Here is a 25,653-nt window from a genome sequence, read left to right on the forward strand (position 1 = left end):
CCTGTACTCAATACTCTGACCAATAAAGGAAAGCATACCAAACGCCTTCCTCACTATCCTATCTACCTGCATCTACTTTCAAGGAACTATGAACCTGCATTCCAAGGTCTCTTTGTTCAGCAACACTCCCTAGGACCTTACCATGAAGTGTATAAGTCCTGCTAAGATTTGTTTTCCCAAAATGCAGGACCTTGCATTTATCTGAATTAAACTCCATCTGCCATTCTTCAGCCCATTGGCCCATCTGATCAAGATCCTGTTGTATTCTGAGGTAAACTTCTTTGCTGTCCACTACACCTCCAATTTTGGTATCATCTGCAAACTTACTGACTATACCTCCAATGCACACATCCAAATCATTTATATAAATGACGAAAAGTAGTGGACCCAGCACAGATCCTTGTGGCACTCCACTGGTCACAGGCCTCCAGTCTGAAAAACAACCCTCCAACACCACCCTCTGTGTTCTACTTTTGAGCCAGTTCTGTATCCAAATGGTTAGTTCTCCCTGTGATACCTAGGTACAAAATTTTAAGAATAAATTAGGAAAATGAAGAAATAAAAGTAAAAGATTAGTATTACATCCTTATAAAGCTAGATACAAAGATACCTACGTACAAAATCTTATGTATTAATGGTATACTGATAAAATCTGACTTACAATATTATGAGAGAGTCTGAAGCAGCAGTGTGCTCCTTCTGATGATTGAAACCCTCATTGCTCTGCAATGTTGTGCAGAGTGCAGCAGACCACATGCAGAATGCTCAGGCTAGTGTATATTGTAGGGATCACCTGATCTAGGGACCTAAACTGTTATTTTCAACACACCTTTGGATTACTAAATTACTCTTCTTGTTGATATATGTGTCTCTGCTGGGTCTCATCGATTGGGTTACATATGGGTGCCATTAGCCATATTTTAATCTGGTGTCCTTTGTCTCCAAGCTGCCAGCCTGTTAGTCTGCTTTGAAGTGTGACCCAGTCAAGGCTGGTGCTCTGGGACAGGATGAAAGTATATCGCAGCTGCCTGGGATTCTTGATGACGTCAGCTCCACATGGGAGCAGTGTATGTGTTCCACACATAGAAGTCCTTGCTCGTGTTGCGGTGTAAAATTGCAAAATGTGGAAAGCATTGTGTGGTCCCTTTAAAAGATTGTATTTTTTCTGTGCTTAGATGTAAAAACGGATGTCTGTGAACAGCAGATTTCAAGTTTGCAGGTGCACAGAAAGCACCTGAACTGAAACATTTTTCATCAAAAGGCTAAGCAGCATTTTTATCAAGACAACAGGTTTTAAATTTAGAGTCAAAAAGTGTGACGCTGTAAAAGCACAGCAGGTCATGCAGCATCTGAGGAGCAGGAGAGTTGATGTTTTGGGCAAAAGCCTTTCATCAGGATTTTAAATGGTTGCCAATCAATTTAAGTCAGATCCTTAGCTGACAAAATCCTGTAAAATTCAAATGTGATGCTTTTAACAACATAGGGACCAATCATAATGTAAGAAATCGCTATCTCATCATGAGTATGAAAGAAGGGAGCAGTTGGACAGAGCCCCAGAGCTAACTGCCACTCGTCAGAGCTAACAGCCTCAGCTCTCTCTCTCTCTCTCTTGAAATTGGCTTTCACAGTCATCTGTGTATTAGAGAAAGCACCATCTAAATTCCTGACAAAAGAACAACAAAGAAGGAGGCATTTCTGACAGAAGAATCAGAGGAAAAGATGGAATGGTAGATGACTTAATGGGAGGAGGTGTAGAACATTCCAGAAGATGTAACCTGGCTGTAATTTCAAGAGATTAAATTCTATTTTTTGTTATATGAGTGGGACTTTTATTTATTGGAATAGCATACCATTTGAATCTTGATTTATTCCAGAATAGTTAGTAGTTAGAAGGGATTTAGAGTCATAGAGCTGTACAGCACAGAAACAGACCCTTCGGTCCAACTCATCCATGCCGATCAGATATCCTAACCTAATCTAGTCCAAATTTCCAGCACTTGGCCCATATCCCTCTCATCCTAAACCTTTGCCCTCTAGTTCTGGACTCCCCCACCCCAGGAAAAATACCTTGTCTATTTACCCTATCCATGCACCTCATGGATTTATTGGGTTTGTTAATAGTTTAGTTAATTTGTTCACTATTAGAGTTAGATAATTAAATTGTTACTTGTTGATTTTAAAGTGAGTGGCAGGGATTTATTTTATTTAACCACTAGAAGTTGCTGAAAACAGCTTACCCCACTTCTCATCCTCTTTTTACAGATTATAAGGCAGGATGCTCCCCTTTGGGTGTTTCAGTTTTATTTCTCAGAGTTGGGGGGAGGGGGGTCAACCTATGTTCTATAACATTAATAACAAAGATTCTTGATAATCCAGAATTGCTTTAAATGTTGCGTGTGGAGTCAAAGTTAGTTGTTCATTAATTTGTAAATTGTGTTAATTGGATGCAGATGGTGGGCATTAACTTATAAAAAATAATGAAAAATAGAAAGGAACTGCAAGTCTAGGCAGTGGAGGCGCTCATATCTGTTAAGTAGCTGCACCTCCCCTGGGCTATGTTCTTGGCTGGGTGACCTCGAAGAGGGAGCACACACCATCCACTGACAGTATCAATGTCTTTGAAGAGAGGTGGGCACCACAAGGAGTGGAGTGCTGTCTTCTAACTGCATTTTGACTTAGCCCCTGTGACACTATGTACATTTAAGATGGATTTGTCTATCCTGGTTCTCTTGATATTGTAAACCTGGTCCTGAGGTGTCTGCTCCATGGAAAATAGAGTAAATAGGTTTGGGCCTTTTTAAAATTAAACAAAAGAAGCATGAATGGATGGAGTCAGGCTCACGCAGCCCCAGGGTTTTTGGGTAAAAGCAAATTACTGCAGATGCTGGAATCTGAAACCAAAAGAGAAAATGCTGGAAAATCTCAGCAGGTCTGGCAGCATCTGTGAGTCTAACTGAGATTTTCCAGCATTTTCTCTTTTGGTCCCAGGGTTTTTGGTTTTGCTTTCAGTTGCTGAAGTTGGGGGTTTGGAAGTTGAAGCTACTAAATGCAGCTCTCTCTCTGCTACTGCAAAGATTTGAGTTCTCTCTCTGCTGCTCGATTCATTCTGTTAGTTTTCTTTTCTCCTGGATTAGAGGAGATAACAAGTGAGGGTATCTGTTTTGCTTAATTTACCTTTACCATGGATGTGATTATGGGATGGTGCTTTATTGGAACAGTTAATGAGTAGAAATTAAAATATATATTGTTTTGTTAGGTATTTAAATAGAATTAAAGTTGTGCCAATTCTTTTTTTTTGTTTGTATTTTAACAATAGTGGAAGAGTTCTTGAGAAGATTTGCAATGGAAAAATAAATTGTGATTTGCTTAAAGCCTTGAGTAATCAAATCACATCTGGAACGCTCCACCTTATATTAAATAAGATAAAAGTTACAGTCCAGGCCATCTCCTTGATATGTTTTGAGGGGGTTTGGTCTGGTTCATAACGCCTCCCCCCCCATCCCTATCTCATCCTCACCTTTGAAGCTTTGCGTTCCTCTCAACAGGCTTTGCATCTAAATTAATGAATTGAAGAACTCGGGTGATTTACGACTGCTGGTTAATAAATACATTAAAAAAACTCAGATGATTTGGATGGTGGAAAAAAGTATTCAGTTGCGTGTTCTTAAGTGCCTTAGCCATGGGCCTGAATATAGGCTCTTTCCCCTGACACTGAGTCCAACACCAACACAAAGCAGTTGGCCCACTTCGAGTCCCTTCAGCAAGCCACTGCAGCTGGAACTGTGTCACAATTCTTCTGCACTATCTTGCCTCCATCAGTGTTGGTGCTGCCATGACTCTGCTGATCTCGGCAATGAAGCTACTGTTGAAGCTGCCGGGCGCCGAATTGGCCCCACCACCCCCTCCTCACCACGCCGAAGTAGCCTCTGCTGATGCTGCCGGCTCCTGCACCAGACATTGGGGCCAAATGTGCCGCAGCCACTGCTGGGAAAACAGACTGCCTTCCGAAGCGCTGGGCACCTCGCTGCCACTGGTGCCATCTGAGCTCTTCACAAGAAGGTAAGTGAAAAAAGGAAAAGGGAAAGGAGAAAGAAAAAGGGAAAATGAGATGGAGCATGTGTGCCCTGAGCTCCTGGGCTCCAGAGCCTGAAGGTTGCACTGTTCATTCGACCAGAAGATGTTCAGACCCCACCTGCTCTAGAGGTGCATAGTACCATCCCTCAGTAGGTTCCAAACCAATATAGGGCACTATGGTACCCATAGGAATGTCCCTGCCTCTGGATCAGGATGCCTGTGTTCAAGTCTCACCTGTTCTAGAGCTATGTCATATATCCCTGAACAGATTAATTAGGAAATATCACCAGTTCCCTCAATGCTTCTCAAGAGAGATGGGCAGCAGGGGGGTTGATTGTATTATTTACCCCTCCAGCCCTATGTCAATTTAAACTCATTCCTCTCTCCCTACCCTTTTAATGCAGTACCCCAATGGGCAGTGTTTGGTAATTGTTGGTTTTATAAATAAAAGTTAAAAATTAAAAAGAACTGGAGAGGTGGACATTGCAGGGACTGCAGTGTATTATTTCCAATTCAAATGTAATTTAATTCCCTGCATCGCTTGTCACTTTTCATTATTTTTGGTGTTGTCACATTGTCCATAGTGGGTAGTGCATGTTAATTGCTTCTTAAATTTGTGAAAAAGGCGATCCTGTGATGGTTTTATATATTAAATAACTTTCAAAAAGAAACTGACTGGAACTGTGGTGAGGTGATTCATATTTGTAATATGTATTTTAATGTGCTTATAAAACTGTATAAAGATTTGGTCCAACATTATCCAAAACCTGACGGTTTACTGGAGTCAAACAGACAATAATGCTTTACAGCATTGACACGGCAGCAACAGCCTCAAACCATCAGTGGTGGCAAAATGTATATGAATTCTCTCAGCAAAGCCAACCTACTTTCACCATTCCCAGCTACCTGCTTTGCATCTCTACCTTCTGTGTCTACATTAGCACTGACTTTGTCTTTTGCTGAGGGCATCCTTATTATTTATTCCACTTATGTCTCCTCTTTCTCAAACTCCCTTCAGTCCTGAAGCATATCAAACTCAAAAACACTACTTCTGCTTCTCTCTCCACAGATGCTCCCAGAGCTGTTGAGTTTTTCCAGCACTCTTGTTTTTTTATAGCAATGACATTGAGGTCGATAGTTGTTAAAAAAAATCTGCCAGGGTCATTTGGCAACAAGCCTTTGAGAACCTTGCAAATTCCCTGTCACAGCCTGATACAAGATCCTCTACTTCCTGAGACACTGGCATTCAGACAGTTTGAGGAAAATGGTCCTCTGCTTTAAACAGCCTGTATTGTGGGAATCACCTCCTGCAAGCTGTATTCACAGAATCATAGAAACCCTACAGTGTGGAAACAGGCCATTTGGCCCAACAAGTCCACACCGACCCTCCAAACAGAGTAACCCATCCAGACCCATTCCCCTACCTTATTGCTCGACATTTCCCCTGACTAACACACCTAATTTACACATCCCTGAACACTTTGGGCAATTTATCATTGCCAATTCACCTAACCTGCTCATTTTTGGATTGTGGGAGGAAACCCACGCAGACATAAGGAGAACGTACAGATTCCACACAGACAGTCGCCCGAGGCTGGAATTGAACCCAGGTCCCTGGTGCCCTGAAGCAGCAGTGCTAACCACTGAGCCACCGTGGCATCCCTCTTCTCATCCTTACTTTCCTTTTTGTATCATCGAGTTTGTGAGGAGGATGCTGCTGGTCCCCATGCACCTCACCTAAGGTTCGAGATAATATGGCAGCAAGTGGCCGTTATGCTGGTTTGAATAATGCTGGGCACAATGTAGGATTCAGAAACACAAACCTCTGAAATAGCAAAAGTAAACTCACCGAACAATTATTGTGAGCAAACACCTTCACCTCACATTGCAATAGAGTAACTATCTAAGCACTTGCCAGAGTTCCTGCAAAGTTGGTGGCACTATGACTGGCTCTGGGGCACAGTGGGAAAGGGTAAAGGTCAACAAAGCCTTTGTGGTAGAAGACTCAATAGTTAGGGGACAGATAGGAGATTCTGTGACTGGAAACGGGAATTGAGGATGGTGTGTTGCCATCCAGGTGCCAGGGTCTAGGATATCTCTGAGCGGCTGCAGAACATTCTCAAAGTGGGAGGGTGAGCAGCCAGAAGTCATTGTACACGTTGACACAAATGACATTGGTAGAAACAGGGATGAGGTTCTTAGGAGTGATCACAGAGAGCTAGGAAAAATGTTAAAAACCAGGACCTTGTCTGGATTACTTTCCAGATTACTTCCAGTGCCACATGCTAGTGAGGGTAAGAACAGGAGGATATGGCTGGTGAATGCATGGATAAAAGATTGGTGGTGGGGGCAGGGATTCAGATTGTTAGATCATTGGGATCTTTTCTGGAGCAGAGGTGACCTGTTCAAGAGGGACAGGTTGCACCTGAACTGGAGGGGGACCAATATCTTGGCAGCTGGGTTTGCTAGTGCTGCAAGGGAGGGTTTAAACTAGATTGGCAGGGGTGTGGAATCCTCAGCAGCAGGGAGGCAAATGCAAGGCTGGAAGGATAGACTGTAATCAGAAATAGTAAGTTGAAGAAATAGGTCAGGCTGGAACACGACCGGGAACAAGGAATGCCTGTTGGATTAAACTGCATCTGCTTCAATGCAAGAGGGCTGACAGGTAAGGCCGATGAACTCAGACACGGATAGGTACGTGGGACTGGGATATTCTAGCCATTACAGAAACATGGCTGAGGGAGGGACAGGAATGGCAGCTTAATGTGCCAGGGAACAGGTGTTTTAGGTGGGACAGAGGTTGTTAAAGGAGGGAGTTTCATTTTTGGTTCAGACAAGTATCACAGCAGTAATCAGATGAAGTAACTGAAGGATTGTCCAGTTGGGCTTTGTGGGTGCAGCTAAGAAATAAGATGGGGATGGTGACATTATCGGGCTTGTACTAAAGGCCTCCAAGTAGTCAACAAGAATTAGAGGTACAAATATGCAGGGAGACAGGGGAGACTTGCAGGAGCAACAGGGTTGTCACAGACAGGGATTTTAATGTTCCTAACGTAGACTGGAACTGCCAGAGCATAAAGGGCTAAGATGGGGTTGAATTTGTTAAGTGCGTTCAGAAACGTTTCCTCAAGCAGTGTATCGAGGGTCCTACTTGGGAAGGGGCAAAACTCGACCTACTCTTGGGAATATGGCAGGACAAGGGACTGAAGTGACTGTGGGGAAGCACTTTGGGACCAGTGATCATAGTTCTATTCATTTTAAAATAATTAAACTGAGGGACAAGTTCCAAATTGGAGCAAGGTGAATTTTGATGGAATTAGATGGGAGCTCGCAGGGGTTGATTGGAGTAGTTTGTTTGCAGGGAAAGGGACCTCCGGCAAGTGGGAGGCCTTTAAAAATGAGATAGCTAAAGTTCAAGGTCTATATGATCTTGTGAGGGTGACGGGCAAGGTTGGCAAGAATAGGGAACCCTGGATGGCAAGAGATATTGCACGGAATACAGGGAGTACTAGCCGTTTGGATACAGAACTGGCTCAAAGGTAGAAGACAGAGGGTGGTGGTGGAGGGTTGTTTTTCAGCTTGGAAGTCTGTGACCAATGGAGTACCACAAGGATCGGTGCTGGGACCTCTACTTTTTGTCATTTATGTAAATGATTTGGAGCGAGCGTAAGAAATACAGTTAGTAAGTTTGCAGATGACACCAAAATTGGAGGTATAGTGGACAGCGAAGAGAGTTACCTCAGATTACAACAGGATCTGGACCAGATGGGCCAATGGGCTGAGAAGTGGCAGATGGAGTTTAATTCAGATAAATGCGAGGTGCTGCATTTTGGGAAAGCAAATCTTAGCAGGACTTATACATTTAATGGTAAGGTCCTAGGGAGTGTTGCTGAACAAAGAGACCTTGGAGTGCATGTTCATAGCTCCTTGAAAGTGGAGTCGCAGGTAGATAGGAGAGTGAAGAAGGTATTTGGTATGCTTTCGTTTATTGGTCAGAGTATTGAGTACAGGAGTTGGGAGGTCATGTTGCGGCTGTACAGGACATTGGTTAGGCCACTGTTGGAATATTGCATGCAATTCTGGTCTCCTTCCTATCGGAAAGATGTTGTGAAACTTGAAAGGTTTCAGAAAAGATTTACAAGGATGTTGCCAGGGTTGGAGGATTTGAGCTATAGGGAGAGGCTGAGGTAAAAACAATGACTGCAGATTCTGGAAACCAGATTCTGGATTAGTGGTGCTGGAAGAGCACAGCAGTTCAGGCTGAGGAATGGCTTTTGCCCGAAACGTCGATTTCGAAGCTCCTTGGGTGCTGCCTGAACTGCCGTGCTCTTCCAGCACCACTAATCCAGAATATGGACAGGCTGGGGCAGTTTTCCCAGGAGCGTCGGAGGCTGAGGGGTGACCTTGTAGAGGTTTCTAAAATCATGAGGGGCATGGATGGGATAAATAGACAAAGTCTTTTCCCTGGGGTCAGGGCATCCAGAACTAGAGGGCATAGATTTATGGTGAGAGGGGAAAGATATAAAAGAGACCTAAGGGACAATTTTTTCACACAGAGGGCGGTACGTGTATGGAATGAGCTGCCAGAGGAAGTGGTGGAGGCTGGTACAATTGCAACATTTAAGAGGCATTTGGATGGGTATATGAATAGGAAGGGTTTGGAGGGATATGGGCCGGGTGCTGGCAGGTGGGACTAGATTGGGTTGGGATATCTGGTCGGCATGGATGGGTTGGACCGAAGGGTCTGTTTCCATGCTGTTCATCTCTATGACTCTATGATTCTATGACCAGAAAAAAGAAAGAGACATAGTTCAGGTACAGGCAGCTAGGGTCAAGGGAATCCTTATAGGTATACAGGGAATGCAGGGGTTGACTGAAAAAGGAAATCAGGAGGGCGAATAGGCGAAAGGGGTAGCCTTGGCTGAACCAAAGTCCTGACCAGATATATCCAAGAACACTGCAAGAAGCTAGAGAAGAAATTGTGGGGGCCCTGGCTGATATTTTTGCATCATCATTAGCCACAGGTGAGGTCTCAGAAGACTGGAGGGTAGTGAATGTTGTGACATTACTCAAGAAGGACTGGGAATTATAGACCACTAAGCCTAACATCTGTGGTAGGTAAGTTACTTGAGAAGATTCTGAAAGATAAAATATACATACATTTGGAAAGACAGGGTTTGATTAGGAGTGGTCAGCATGACTTTGTGAGTGGGAGATCATGCCTCACCAATTTATTAGAGTTCTTTGATGAAGTGACCAGGATGGTTGACTAGGGCAGGGCAGTAGACATGGTCCACGTGGATTTCACTTAGGCCTTTGACAAGGTTCCACATGGTAGGCTGTCTGGAAGATTAGATCTCATGGAATCCATGAGCTGGCAAATTGGATACAAAATTGGCTTAATGTTAGGAAGCAGAGGGTACTAGCGGAAGGATGCTTGTCAGACTGAATGCCTCTGACTAGTGGAGTGCCTCAGGGGTCAGTGCTGGACTCATTACTGTTTGTTATCAATATCAATAATTTAGATGACAATGTATTCGGCCTGATTAGTAAATTTGCAGATGACACTAAAATAGGTAGTATCGTGGACAGTGAGGAAGGTTATCAGAAATTCAGCAGGACCTTGATCAGCTGGGAAAGTGGACCAAGAAATGGCAAATGGAGTTTAATATAGATAAGTGTAAGGTCTTGCATTTTATAAAGTCAGATCAAGATAGGAGTTTCATGGTGAATGGTAGGGCCTTAAGGAGTGTAGCAGAACAGAGGGACCTTGGAGTTCAGGTGCACAATTCTTTGAAAGTGGAGTCACAGGTAGACAGTGTAGTGACGAAAGCTTTCAGCATATCTTCCTTCATCAGTCAGGGCATTGAGTCAAGAAGTTGGGAAATTATGTTGCAGTTATACAGGTGAGGCTGCAAAAAGTATTGTGTTCTGTTTTGGGCAACTTGCTTTGAGAAGGAAGTTATTAAACTGGAAAGAATGCAGAAGAAATTTACAAGAATGTTTCCTGGACTCAAGGGTCTGAGTTATAAGGAGAGGTTGGACAAACTAGGACATTTTTCTTTAGAGCGTACGAGACTGAGGGGGGGGATCTTAAAGAGGTGTATAAGATAATGAGAGGCATGGATACGATGAATGCGCTCAGTCTTTTTCCCAGGGTTGGGGAATCAAGGATTAGAGGATATCAGTTTAAGGTTAGAGGGGAAAGAATAAAAGGGAACCTGAGGGGCAACCTTTTTTTACACAGAGGGTGGTACACCAGTGGAATGAGCTGCCAGCAGAAGTGGTTGAGGCGGGTACATTAACAACATTTAAAAGGCATTAGGACAAATACATGGATAGGAAAGGATTAGAAGGATATGGGCCAAGTGCAGGGAAATGGGGTTAGCGTGGACAGGCATTTTGGTCAGTATGGACTGGTTTGAGCCAAAGGGCCTGTCTCCACGCTATAGGACTTTATGACACTACGACATCCATGACTCCCTCTCTAGTCACATGTGAGGTGCCAGAGGACTGGAGGATTGCTAACATTATCCCATTATTTAAAAAAAAGGAGTTTGACATCTATGGTTGGGAAGTTATTAGAAAGACTTCTGAGGAACAGAATATACCTGCACTTGGAAAGGCATGGATTAGTGAGGGATAACATGGATATTCGAAGGAAAATTAATGTTTGATAAATTTGATCATGTGTTTGGAGGTAACCAAAGTATTGGTGAGCATTATGCATTTGATGTGGCCTACATGAACATTACAAAGGTCTTTGATAAGGTTCCTCATGGCAGTCTGCTCTAGAAATTGAGAGCCCATGGAACACAGGGCACTTTATATTGGCACATTGGAACCAAAATTGGGCTAAGAGGCATGAAACAGAGGATGTTTGCCTAGTGATGTTTCTGTGACTGGAAATCTACTTGCAGTGGGGTTCAATGGTGTACAGTCCTCAGGTCGTTACTGTTTGTGGTGTACATTAATGATTTGAAGTTAAATGTAGGGGTGGGGTATGGTCAAGAAATTCATAGATCACAAAAAAAATAGTTCAGATAAATAGTGAGGCAGATTGATATATACTGCAGGAGAATATCGATAGACTGGACAGGTGGGCAGAGCAGTGACAAATGGAATTCAACCTGGAATAATGTACATCGAAAGCAGTAACGAGGCAAAGAATTACACAATAAAAGGTAGGGAATCTGAAAATATTGAAGATTTGAGGGACCTTGGTACATATATTCACAGACCCCTAAAGGTTGTACAGTAGGTAGATAAGGTGGATGAGAAGGTATATGGGATACTAGTCCTTACTGGCTGCTACGTGGGGTACAAAAGTTGGGAGGTTATGCTGGAACTGTGTAAAATGCTGGTTAGATCACAACTGGAGAACTGCACGTAGTGCTGGTCACCACTATACTGCAATAATGTGATTGCACAATGATGTGAGGGTTAGAGGAGATTTACCAGGATGCTACCCAGGCTGGAGAGTCTGAGCGAAAAGGAAAGATTGGACAGTCTGAGGTTGCTTTTTCTTGGAACAGCAAAGGTCGAGAGGGCAAACTGATAGAAGTGTATCAGCAGGAATAGGAAGATACTTTCTCAATTAGTGGAGGGGTTAATAACCAGAGGGCAGAGATTTCAAAAAGGTGAAGAGTAGAGTCATTTTCATCCAGTCTGAAAGACTCGCTGATTCAGAGATGGTGGAACATTTAAGTAGAATTTAGAAATTCACTTGCATTGCCATGGTCTCGAGGACTATGGGCCAAGAGCTGAAAAAATGATACTAGTGTAGTCAGATCCTTGTGGACCTGAATGGACATGATAGATTGAACTGCCCCTATATGGCTGTAGTGCACATGAACCAACGAGTGTCTTGAAATCAGACCTGGTGAAACCATCTCAATGACCTTGCATTCTTTGCTGTGAAGTGGAACTTGTTTCAGTTCCCAGAACTAACACACTCATGCTAATGAGGTCAAAAGTCATCATACAAAAAAAAACACTCGTATTGTTGGGCTAGAGTTTCCATTGCATCTTTGGACTTTGCTGTCTTTAAAAGCCCCTGCAAAACAGCTCTGTTAACAGTCAGGCTGCTTCTAGTCAGAGTCATAGCATGAATGAATCATAAGAGAAGGATTAAACCCATAGGGCACCCACTGTCGTGAAGAGCTCTCCAAGTCGTTGGAACTTGAGAGGAGTGAGCAAGATGATGAAACCTGACCCTGGGCCATAGGAAGTCCCTGTAGGGTAATGTAATAGTCCCTCAGTGGCAGACGATAAGGCTCTCTGTATTGATATGCTCAATGTCCAAAGACAGTATTCTGATCTCTACATTCCTCCAAGTCTAGTCTCTATTTCACTGCTCATTTCCTTTGCTCCACTATTTGCTTTCAGTTGTCTGGGCCTTAAAGTCTTGAATTCCTCCTTTGACCTCTTCCACCACTTGACCACGACCAGCTTCTCCTTGACACCTAGCTCTTTGATCAGCTATTGCTTACCTGTCTCTTTACGCAGCTCATCATTAAATATTGTTTGATCATATTCCTGTGAAACAGCTTGAGCTGATTTGTTACATTAGAGATGCTCTATAAATGCAAGTTAATGTTGTAGTAAAGTTCCAATTCAATGTCTATAAGATCAATACAACATCATGGCATGGAGTTCAACTCTGCTCAGATGTCATCATCTCACCCAATAAATCACCATCTTGCTTAGGGCAAGTACATGTCAAAATGGAACATTGTTCATTTTGTGGTGCTCTATCATAAAGTCATAGAGTCATACAGCACAGAAACAGGCCCTTCGGTCCAACCAGTCCATGCCAACCATAATCCCAAATCAAACTAGTCCCGGCTGTCTGTGCTTGGCCCATATCCCTCCAAACATTTCTTATTCATGTACTTATTCACATGCCTTTTAAATGTTGTAATGGGACCCATATTCATCACTTCCTCTGGAAGTTCATTCCACACACGAACCACTTGCTATGTAAAAATACTGGCCCTCATGTCTTTCTTAAACCTTTCTCCTCTCACCTTCAACATGGTCTGGAACTATTATTTGATTGGTCATCAAAATTCCTTCACATGCCGTAAAGTTGAATTTTGGAAGGCAGATGGTCAGGAAGGGGCTAAAATTTCAGGTAAAAGCAAAATACTGCCAATGCTGGAAATCTGACACAAAAAACTGAAACCCATCTGGTCTGGCAGAATCTGTGGAGAGAGGAAAAACAGAGTTAGCATTTCAAGTCCAATGTGAGATTCTTCTCCAGAACTAGAAGGGGTTGGAAAATTGTGTTTCTCATGCTGCAGATAGACTGGAAGGAGGTGAAGCAAGTGGAATAGATTGTACAGGTGCCCAGAATCAAAGACTTGCTAATAGTGATGAAGGAAGACAGAGATGTAAAAAAAAATGTATTTGAAGATGTGAAAAGGGGAAGATGGGCCCACTCTGTTGAGAACGAAGTCAACTACATACAACTGAAATTGTGTGTATGTGTGTGTGTATATGTGTGTGTGTGTGTATATGTGTGTGTGTGTGTGTGTATATGTGTGTGTGTGTATATGTGTGTGTGTATATATGTGTGTGTGTATATGTGTGTGTGTGTATATGTGTGTGTGTGTGAGTGTGTTGGACAGGCCTAAGACACACGCTACCATGGAAATTAGGTGGTTTATTGAAATGGCAGCAAATAGAAGGTCGGAATCATTCCAATGAACTGAGTGGAGATGTTCTGCAAAGTGGTCACCTTGTCTGCATTTGATCTTACCAATGTAGAGGAGACTGCATTGTGTGCAGTATTTACAACATCAGGAACAGGGAAACAATTCCAAGCCAAATTTATTCCAGTTCTTTTAAATTTTAAATGCATAATTCATTTCACGGACAACTTCATCTGATGTCCTGACCAAACATTATCTCTCAGCAGACACTTAGAAAAGATATTCCATCGAATTCAGCACTGCCTTCCTAACCTGCAATCTTCTTCCCGACCTCTCCGCCCCCACCCCAGTCTGACCTATCACCCTCACCTTGACCTCTTCCCACCTATTACATTTCCGACGCCCCTCCCCCAAGTCCCTCCTCCCTACCTTTTATCTTAGCCTGCTGGACAAACTTTCCTCATTCCTGAAGAAGGGCTTATGCCCGAAACGTCGATTCTCCTGTTCCCTGGATGCTGCCTGACCTGCTGCGCTTTTCCAGCAACACATTTTCAACTTAGAAAAGATAGGTGTGGAGTGATTGTGATGAGGTCAGTTAGAGAGGTCGGTGCATTACTACGGGGAGCAAAACTGTTTGTCACAAGCAAAGGGTTGCGACCTGATGCTGGCTGAACTCCAGCTGGGTCATCGAAGGGTTTTCAAAATGAAGATGTTGGCAAGACATTATGTCTGGGAGAAACTGAGGACTGCAGATGCTGGAGGTCAGAGTTGAAGAGTGGGGTGCTGGAAAAGCACAGCTGGTCAGGCAGTATCCAAGGAGCAGGAGAATTGATATTTCGGGCATAAAATCTTCATCAAGAATGAGGCTTGTGGGCCAAGAGGGCTGAGAGATTACTGGGAAACAGCCAATAGCTTCACTCGATTCCAAACTGAGCAGGTTCCTACTTGACGATTGGATCACCCCTCACACAACTACAGGGATACCTCCAGCAGAGTTGCTAATGGGGGAGAAGACTCCCCACCAGGTTACATTTGATCTTCCCAGGGTGAAACAGTATCAGGAGTGCCAATGTTGGACACAAGACTCCATTAAGCAAGAGAGACAGTTTACATCAGGGGACCAAGTTTGGTGTAGGAACCAAGGGAATGGTCCTGCATGGGTAAAAGACATGGTCAACATGAGTTCAGGTCCAGTGGCATATAAGGTGACATAGGTGCAACAGTCCTGAACAAGCACATGGATCATATGAAAGCCATAAACCCCAAAAATGGTGGGGGAGCAAAATGTGCCCGGCTCCTCAACAGCCTTTCTGACTGGTCTGGAGCCTATGGATACCTCCTCCCAGTCAAGCTTTGAAGATACTTTGATATGGTGGATGTCACCACCTTTGCTACCTGAAGCAGAGAATGAATTTCTTCCAAGGTGCTCTGGGGGCAAGAGGCAAGCTACTGTGCGTTACATGGCACATGTATCCGAGGCAGAGTCAGAGGAACCTGAGCCGGTACTAAAACGCCTCAGGAAAGAAAACAAAAGAAAAAGAACCAGCCCATGTCCTCGTGCTCAGAGAGAGAGGAATGTAATGCTTGTAACAAGGTCAGCAGGTAGATCTCATAGGATATGAGTTCCCTGATTGGGGCTGTTAATCAGGTCCAATCGGGGAGCCCTGGCTGACAGATATAAGCAGGAGGGTCAGAAGTTCTGTTCACCCTGAGAGTTGGCTCTGAGGGAGCTGGATCAGTGTCAAGAACTCTTCACACGTAAATACAGGGTGAGTTGGTGACGCGGTACCAGCCTCTCTGGAGTCATTCCAAGGTGGACATTTAATGGCCCTGTCTGGGTTGCCAGTCCAATGGTACAACCATTTGGCGACAGTAACCATGTGACCATTTGTAACACCATATCCTTGAAGTATTCATTTTAATCTTGATTTCCAGCATACGATCACTAGCCAGTCTTTAACAGAGATGAGAGGTTATACTATTGTGAATATGTATTTACCTAAATGTCAGCATCTCTTAAAGCCAACTCTAGAGAAGTATTGATTCCTATCATGAACACACATTGAACACAAACTTGGACATACATTGAACTCAATGTCTTCACAGGACATTTGGCATCCTCCACTTTCTAAAAACCTTTTTGATATCCTTCCAATCAATCATCATTCCAATAAGAAAAATGTACCCTTCACATCAGATCTAGTAGTAGCTGTTACATCATGGGCATGTCATTTTCATCCCAAGGATAGTTTAGCTTAACTTCCTCCGCAGTGTCTCAGTATGAATAGAATGCAGTGTGGATAAACAAAGTACAGCTGGGTATCGTCATTCAATGCCAAACTTTCCCTTCTTCTACATTTCTCAATCAAGTGTTGAAAATACAGAGTTTTTTTTCAGATTGTAAATATACGTAAAAATGAAATGCCACATCAGAATGTGAATTCTTTAGAAAAAAACTTTTTCAGTGTTAATATTGTTAATGTCTGTACTGCAAAATGGAACATGTTCTGTTTCAGGATACCAAATAGTTGCATGAAATATCACTTCAGTGATGGTCAGATGTAGATCAAAGTTCCCTTGACTCTGTCCAAACATTGCTCTTTAGCACAGCACACCCTAGTGCTCTACTTTTTACACTAAACCTTCTGAGACTGCTAGTCTAGCATTGAATGAGGAAATTCATGAGATCATCCCCAGACTTATTTCAATATCTTATGGTGTCCTTCATGAAGACAGTGAAGAGAGAAGTGGTTTGGGAGACTAATTTAAAATGGAGAAAGAACAGCATGTGACCAAATATTTATTCCAGGGGAAGATATTTCAATTATGTCAAGGTTTGATCTGCATTCGAATATTGGAGATCAGGTAAAATATTTTAATCCAAAATCTTATTCTTTTCCAAAATTTTCACCTTCTTTTCCCGAAAGGAATAGCTCAGACTGAGGTTCAGTTTATAAATAATGAAAGCCTTACCAGATCCCATGGAATGTCAGTGACTATTCCTCATCCACAAGGCTGGATAGTTGGTTTTGGTAGTTAACTGTGGGATGGGACTATAGACAAGGAGAATAGATTGCAGTGGTCCAAGAACCCAGCTTCCCAAGGGCAGTTACAGGTAACCCACACCCCATCCCTGTGTTTGATTCCAGGAGAGAGGAATGGGATGCAAATCTTCTCAATTTGTATGGAGACAAGTACAGAGCAGGTTAGCGTGGTTGTGTAATAGAAGGATAGCATAATGTCAGTCATGGTAGCAAGCATGCATACATAACCACTGCATGTGTCACAAGTGATTTACTTTTGAGAATACCAGTTTGCTTACTTCATCAAAATCACAGAGGCCCTACAGTTCAGGAGGCACATCAAGTCCACACTGAGCATTTGAACATGGTCCCACCCTATCACACTGCATTTCCCGTGCCTAATCTATCCAACCTACACATCCCTGGACACTACCTGCAATTTAGCACGGCCAATCTACCCAATCTGCTCATCTTTGGATTCTGGGAGGAAACCGACACTGACATAGGGAGAACATGCAAACTCCACACAAACAGTCACCCAAGGGTGGAATTGAACATGGATCCCTGGTGCTGTGAAGTAGTAGTGCTAGCCACTGAGCTACCGTGTCATCCAGAGCAATCACTGCCTTTTCTCAATCATTAGCTACGATTTGCTGTTGACCGTCTCAGGTTTGGGTGAATCCCTCAGCAGAAATACTTCATAAAAAAAAAATGAAAAGAACTGCAGATGCTGTAAATTAGAAACGGAAACAGAAGTTGCTGGAAAAGCCCAGCAGGTTCGGCAGCATCTGTGAAGAGAAATGAGAAGTTTATGTTTCAGGTTCTGATGAAGGGTCACCGGACCTGAAACGTCAACTCTGATCTCTCTTCACAGATGCAGGTGAGGAAGTGACCCGAGTTAGTGGGTGGGCAGCAGAGAGGGCATGCAGGGTTATTAATGTCAGGGGTCGGTGTGGGTGAGAGTGAGTGAGGAAAAATGTTGCTGGCATTAGTGAGAGTGGTGAGGCATGAGCCTTGGTGGGAGGTGGATGCAGTGGCAAAGATAGAGTGAATGTGAGGTATCAGAGAGAAAGTGGTGGCACTTATCTTTGCTGAGGAGAAAAGGATATTGACCTTCTTCCTACTGACAACTGAAGCTGCACTGTCTTGGGTGGCAACCTCAAACGAGGCTGGTTTGGTTGGTGTCATGGAGGAAGAGGAAATCCCATCTGTGCACACCTTGCTAGGCCTCTTGGTGAAAACCCCCCAAGAAGCCAATGAATCAATAACCCAATAAACAGAAGGTTCAGCCTCCAGACACCAAAATGATGGCTTGTGTGTAAAGGCACGAGAAGGCACTATCACTCTTACTGAATACTTCTGTCTAGTTTTCGCAAAGTGAAAACAAAATAGATATGAAGGTTGAAGAGGAGGAATGTGAAATAGTGGATGAAATAAACAATAATGAAGGAAGATATAGCAGGATGTTTAGAATTTTTGAAAGTTGATAAATCACCAAACTCAGGAGAAATGTAAGCTAGGCTGCTGGGAGAAGCAAGGGGAAAGATAACAGGTCATCATGTTCCAATTCTATCTGTCTACAGGCTTGGTGACAGAAAACCCAGTGTCAGCTAACATTGTACCCTTGATTAAAAGGTGCGGAAGGAATACATCAAGCATTTCTAGTTCAGTCAGCCTAACCTTGAGGGTATGCATGTTATTAGAATAATTCTGAGAGACGATATAAATTGTTCTTTAGAAAAACAGATAGTCCAGAGACAATCAATGAGGTTTTGTGAAGGGAAGGTTGTCAGATTAAAGTGATTTTTTTGGGGGTAGGGGAATTTATGAGGCAGCATGTTCAATATAGTCTACATGGATTTTAGCAAAGCTTCCGGCAAGATGTGTTAGACTAAGGTAAAGATAAAGTTACTATAGTCTGAGAGGACCATAGGGCTGCTCTCTCATTAGAGAGAGAGAGAGACAACTAGTGGTGATTTAACCTGAGGGTCACCACGCCTCAGGCTAGGAGTGAGCTTGAGATGGAGAGACCTCAATTGTGACCTTAGCTGGTGTGGGAATTTAACCCATGCTGTTGGCATCTCTCTGCAGATTTTGCCAGAATGAAACTTCCATGTCAATGTTCTGCGTGCAGAATAATTTTGGAATCTGAGTTATCCTATCCTTATATGTGTTTAACTCTTACATGATCAAAGTCATTTAAAATTAACTCACTGTAGAGGCTCTTTTTTCTCCTCAGTATCCGCTATGTAAATGTTAGATTTTTTTCTTAATAGGATATTACAGGATGTTCCAAATTTACAAATATCTGAATTACAAACTTTTGTATTTATGAACACAATCTCATCCAGCAGTGTAATTTTAAAGATCTGACAAATGATAATTTCCTACACTTACAGGTGGCTATTTTATAATGTCCTGAATTGTGTTCTGACTTGCGTACAAATCAACTTGAAAATGGTCCGAAAATGGGAACCATTCACAGCCCAGGGGCATCCTCCAGTGTATTTGCATCATCCAACCAGCTAGTCAATAATGTTTGCATATTTGTTCCTGTAAGTTTGCTTTGGTTATGGACCAGTTATTTGTTATTAATGAAAGAACCCCAGCTGACCTTTTCTTAATACTGAACTTATTAGTCTGACAGCTATATAATTCATCACATCACTGACCCAGTAAACACAAAATGTGTTGTGACCGTGGAGGAGTGAGTTTGGAAAAGGAAACAGTTATTTCCAACTTCAGTCATAACAACAGTCTCGAAATACAGAATAGGGGATCAACCATTGAGGATTAAGAAGAGGAGAGATTTGTTTAAGATTGTGAGCCTTTTGGAATTTGTTCTCCCAGAAAATGTTCAGTTACTGACTGTAGGGAAATAGATGGTGATATCTTGCAAAATGTCCATATTACAGAGGAGGAATTGCTGGATGTCTTGAAACGCATAAAAACAGATAAATCCCCAGGACCTGATCAGGTGTACCCTAGAACTCTGGGGGAAGCTAGGGAAGTGATTGCTGGGCCTCTTACTGAGATATTTGTATCATCGATAGTCACAGGTGAGGTGCAGGAAGACTGGAGGTTGGCTAACATGGTGCCACCGTTTAAGAAGAGTGATAAGGACAAGCCAGGGAACTATAGACCAGTGAGCCTGACGTCAGTGGTGGGCAAGTTGTTGGAGGGAAGCCTGAGGGACAGGATGTACATGTATTTGGAAAGGCAAGGACTGATTAGGGATAGTCAATATGGTTTTGTGCATGGCAAATCATGTCTCACAACCTTGATTGAGTTTTTCAAAGAAGTAACAAAGAGGATTGATGAGGGTAGAGCAGTAGATGTGATCTATATGGACATTCAGTAAGGCATTCAACAAGGTTTCCCATGGGAGACTGATTAGGAAGGTTAGATCTCACGGAATACAGGGAGAACTAGCCATTTGGATACAGAACTGGCTCAAAGGTAGAAGACAGAGGGTGCTGGTTGAGGGTTGTTTTTCAGACTGGAGACTTGTGACCAGTGGAGTGCTACAAGGGTCGGTGCTGGGTCCTCTACTTTTTGTCATTTACATTTGGATTTGGATGTGAGCATAAGAGGTACAGTTAGTAAGTTTGCAGATGACACCAAAATTGGAGGTGTAGTGGACAACGAAGAGGGTTTCCTCAGATTACAACAGGATCTTGACCAGATGAGCCAATGGGCTGAGAAGTGGCAGATGGAGTTTAATTCAGATAAATGCGAGGTGCCGCATTTTGGGAAAGCAAATCTTAGCAGGACTTATACACTTCATGGTAAGGTCCAAGGGAGTGTTGCTGAACAAAGAGACCTTGGAGTGCAGGTTCATAGTTCCTTGAAAGTGGAGTCGCAGGTAGATAGGATAGTGAAGAAGGTGTTTGGTGAGTTTTCCTTTATTGGTCAGAGTATTGAGTACAGGAGTTGGGAGGTCATGTTGCGGCTGTACAGGTCATTGGTTAGGCCACTGTTGGAATATTACATGCAATTCTGGTCTCCTTCCTATCGGAAAGATGATGTGAAACTTGAAAGGGTTCAGAAAAGATTGACAAGGATGTTGCCAGGGTTGGAGGATTTGAGCTACAGGGAGAGGCTGAATAGGCTGGGGTTGTTTTCCCTGAGCGTCGGAGGCTGAGGGGTGACTGAGGGGTAGAGGTTTACAAAATTATGATGGTCATGGATAGGGTAAATAGACAAAGTCTTTTCCCTGGGGTCAGGGAGTCCAGAACTAGAAGGCATAGGTTTAGGGTGAGAGGGGAAAGATATAAAAGAGACCTACGGGACAACTTTTTCACACAGAGGGTGGAATGGAATGAGCTGCCAGAGGATGTGGTGGAGGCTGGTACAATTGCAACATTTAAGAGGCATTTGGATGGGTATATGAATAGGAAGGGTTTGGAGGGATATGGGCCGGGTGCTGGCAGGTGGGACTAGATTGGGTTGGGATATCTGGTCGGCATGGACGGGTTGGACCAAAGGGTCTGTTCCATGCTGTACATCTCTATGACACTATGATTCTACTGCATAAAGACATGTCAGGAATTGATTGATTTTTGAATACTGAAGAATATGGGGACAGTCTAGTAAGGTGTGGCTGAGGTACAAATCTTACTGAATGCTGGTGCCAAGCAGCCTACTCCCGCTATTATTTCCTATGTTTCTATGAAATGTAGTAGAACTTGTTGGGGATGTTAACATATACAAAGTCAAATCCATCTGCATGCCATTTTATTTGATGCTGCTCTTTATTAAATAGCTTTAGTTCCTTCAATGTATCTACATGAAGCAGAAGTCACAAAGCAAATGATTCTATCCAACTTGTTGTGCCTCATAAATTCAACCTTGTGATGAATCTTCAGGAGATATAACACACCTATAGTACTACTGCAGCCACCAGCACAGATCCACACACACAGCAGCCACCAACACAGATCCACACACACAGCAGCCACCAGCACAGATCCACACACACAGCAGCCACCAACACAGATCCACACACACAGCAGCCACCAACACAGATCCACACACACTGCAGCCACTAACACAGATCTACACACACAGCAGCCACCAGCACAGATCCACACACACAGCAGCCACCAGCACAGATCCACACACACAGCAGCCACCAACACAGATCCACATACACAGCAGCCACCAACACAGATCCACACACACAGCAGCCACTAACACAGATCCTCACACACAGCAGCCACCAACACAGATCCACACACACTGCAGCCACTAACACAGATCCACACACACAGCAGCCACCAACACAGATCCACACACACTGCAGCCACTAACACAGATCCACACACACTGCAGCCACCAACACAGATCCACACACACTGCAGCCACTAACACAGATCCACACACACAGCAGCCACTAACACAGATGCACACACACTGCAGGACAGTCGTGGTCCATCCTGGAGTCAGTTTTCCTTTCACCATAATCGGTGTTGCCAGAGTGGAGTTAGGAATCAGAAAGTTCAGTGGGGTCTCTGTCCGCTTTTATACCCCTCTTCAGTTTGACTTGTTCAGCTGCTCTGGCAAACTTGACACACACCCATGGTGCATCATGGTGCATCACAGAGCCATCGAGGCACGCAATCATAGAATCCCTACAGTGTGGAAACAGCCCCTTTGAACCAACAAAGAACAACCCACCCAGACCCATTCCCCTACACTATTATCCTATATTTATCCCCTGACCAATGCACCTAACCTACACATCCCTGAACACTATGGCCAATCTACCCCAATCTGTACATCTTTAGATTGCGGGAGGAAACCCTCGCAGACAAAAGGAGAATGTGCAACTCCACACAGACAATTACCCGAGGCTGGAATCGAACCTGGGTCCCCGCACTTTGAGGCAGCAGTGCTAACCACTGAGCCACCGTGCTGAAGGAGAGCATTCAGCCCATGCCAGTCACTGTCTATTCCACCAGCTTTAACCCATCTCCCTGCAGCCACTTATCTTCTGGCAGGTATGAAAAATACTGTTAAAATAAATTGAGAGCCAATAAAAAATAACTTGGATAGAAATGGGGCCAGGGATATGGAGAAATCAAAGGAGATTGGTACTAGGTAATAGAACCAGCGCAGGCATGATGGGAAGAATGGCCTCCTGCAATGTAACAGTTTTGTGATAACACTATATAAAAATTGACGTTTGTCACTCTCAGGTGATCAGAACCAGTCCAGTGGAATGGATCTATTAAGTGTACACTTTCCATACAATACAACCTCTGCCCCAGTCAAGAATGGGTCAAAATTGCTCTTGAAGACAGAACCTCTGCTCTCATTACACCAGTTGGCACAACAGAACAGGCGATAGAACAGATGGTTGCACTATAGAAAAAGTATTTGTCCAATGGAACATGCATGGAGAGATTTTTGGGAGAGGTGATGGAATGATTTCTCACTGAGCTGCTGCTCACCAACTGGATTTGGCTGCACAGTTCTGGAATGTTATAAAAGTTCTTCACCAATGAACTCAACAAGTAAACACAATGATAGAACATTACAGTGCAGTACAGGCCCTTCTGCCCTCAATGTTGCGCTGACCTGTGAAACCAATCTGAAGCCCATCCAACCTACACCATTCTATTTTCATCCATATGTTTATCCAATGACCATTTAAATGCCTTTAAAGTTGGTGAGTCTACTACTGTTGCAGGCAGGGCATTCCACACCCTTACTGCTTTCAGAGTAAATAACCTACCTCTGACATCTGTCCTATATCTATCATCTCCCAATTTAAAGTTATGTCCCCTGGTGCTAGCCATCACCATCCGAGGAAAATGGCTCTCACTGTCCATCCTATCTAATCCTCTGATTATGTTGTATGTCTCTATTAAGTCACCTCTTAACCTTTTTTCTCTCTAATGAAAACAGCCTCAAATTCCTCAGCCTTTCCTCATAAGACCTTCCCTCCATATCAGACAAGATCCTGGTAAATCTCCTCTGCACTCTTTCGATGCTCCCATGTCCTTCCTATAATGCGGCGACCAGAATTGTACGCAATACTCCAAGTGCGGCCACACCAGAGCTTTGCACAGCTGCAACATGACCTCATGGCTCCGAAACTCAATCTCTCTACCAATAAAAGCTAACACACCATACACCTTCTTAACAATCCTATTAGTCTGGGTGGCAACTTTCAGGAATCTATGTACATGAACACCAAGGTCTGTCTACTCATCCATCCTACCAAAACTCTTACCATTAGCCCAGTACTCTGTTATTCCTGTTACTCCTTCCAAAGTGAATCACCTTACACCTTTCTGCATTAAACTCCATTTGCCACCTCTCAGCCCAGCTCTATAGCTTATCTATGTCCCTCTGTAACTTGCAACATACTTCAGCACTATCCACAACTCCACTGACTTTACCAACCCATCCTTCTAATCTTATAATCCTTTCCAACGCTTTACCCACAACTGGTGTAAGGCTCACTGGTCTGTAATTACCAGTATTATCTCTATTTCCCTTCTTGAACAAGGGGACAACATTTGCTATCCTTCGGTCTTATGACACTATTCCTGTAGACAATGATGACATAAAGATCAAAGCCAAAGGCTCTGCAATCTCCTCCCTTGCTTCCCAGGGAATCATCGGATAAATCCAGCCCAGGGGACTTAACTATTATCATACTTTCCAGAATTGCTAACACCTACTCCTTATGAACCTCAATCCCATCTAGTCTAATAGCCTGGATCTCAGTATTCTCCTTGACAACATTGTCTTTTTCCTGTGTGAATACTGATGAAAAATATTCATTAATGTCTCTTCTATCTCTTCAGACTCCATGCACAACTTCCCACTACTATACATGACTGGCCCTAATCTTACTCTAGTCATTCTTTTATTCCTGACATACCTATAAAAAGCTTTAGGGTTTTCCTTGATCCTACCTGTCAAGGTCCTCTCATGTCCCCTCCTGGCTCTCTTTAGGCCTTTCCTGGCTAACTTGTAACTCACAAGTGCCCTAACTGAGCCTCCACGCCTCATCTTTACATAAGCCTCTTTATTCCCCTTGACAAGAGATTCAACTTCTTTAGTAAACCACAGTTCCCTCGCTCATCCACTTCCTCCCTGCCTGACAGGTACATACTTATCAAGACACGCAGTAGCTGTTCTTTGAACAAGCTCCACATTTCAGTTGTGCCCATCCCCTGCAGTTTCCTTCCCCATCCTATGCCTAATCGCCTCAGATTTGCCTTTCCCCCAGCTATAACTCTTGCCCTGTGGTATCTACCTATTCCTTTCCATTGCTAAAGTAAACATAATCAAATTGTGGTCACTATCATCAAAGTGCTTACCTACCTCCAAATCTAACACCTGGCCTGGTTCAGAACCCAGTACCAAATCCAATGTGGCTTCAACTCTTGCTAGCCTGTCTACATACTGTACTAAAGTACTAAAACTATAGCATTTCCAGTCAAAATTTGGAAAGTTAAAAGCCCCCATAACAACTATCCTTTTACTTTTGCTCCTATCCAGAATAATCTGTGCAATCCTTTCCTCTACATCTCTGGAACTTTTCGGAGGCCTATAGAAAACTCCCAACAGAGTGACCTCTCAGTTCCTGTTTCTAACCTCAGCCCATATTACCTCAGTAAACAAGTCCTCATCACATGTCCTTTCTGCCACAGTAATACTGTCCTTGTCTAAGAATGCCTGCTCCGTTTTTATCACCTTCCCTGTTCTTACTGAAATATCTAAATCCCCGAGCCTGCAGCAACCATTCCTGTCCCTGCTCTATCCATGTCTCCGAAATGTCCACAACATCAAAGTCTCAGATACCAACCCATGTTGCAAGTTCACCCACCTTATACCAGATCCTCCTGGCGTTGAAGTAGACATACTTCAAACCACCTTCC

General features: G+C 43.4%; 1 long non-coding RNA gene across 1 annotated transcript; it reads right to left on the reverse strand.

Annotated features, from left to right (window-relative positions):
* On the reverse strand, window positions 1-25,653 carry LOC148145160 (uncharacterized). Its single transcript, XR_015750960.1, has 3 exons — window positions 25,602-25,653; window positions 13,104-13,280; window positions 1-517 (listed from the first exon to the last, which is right to left on the reverse strand). It is a non-coding gene; the product is annotated as an uncharacterized LOC148145160 (long non-coding RNA).

Source organism: Chiloscyllium plagiosum, unplaced genomic scaffold (genome assembly GCF_037043375.1).
Source record: "Chiloscyllium plagiosum isolate Xiang-an unplaced genomic scaffold, Cpla_swu_hap1 HiC_scaffold_26, whole genome shotgun sequence".
NCBI classification, from domain to species: Eukaryota; Metazoa; Chordata; class Chondrichthyes; order Orectolobiformes; family Hemiscylliidae; genus Chiloscyllium; species Chiloscyllium plagiosum.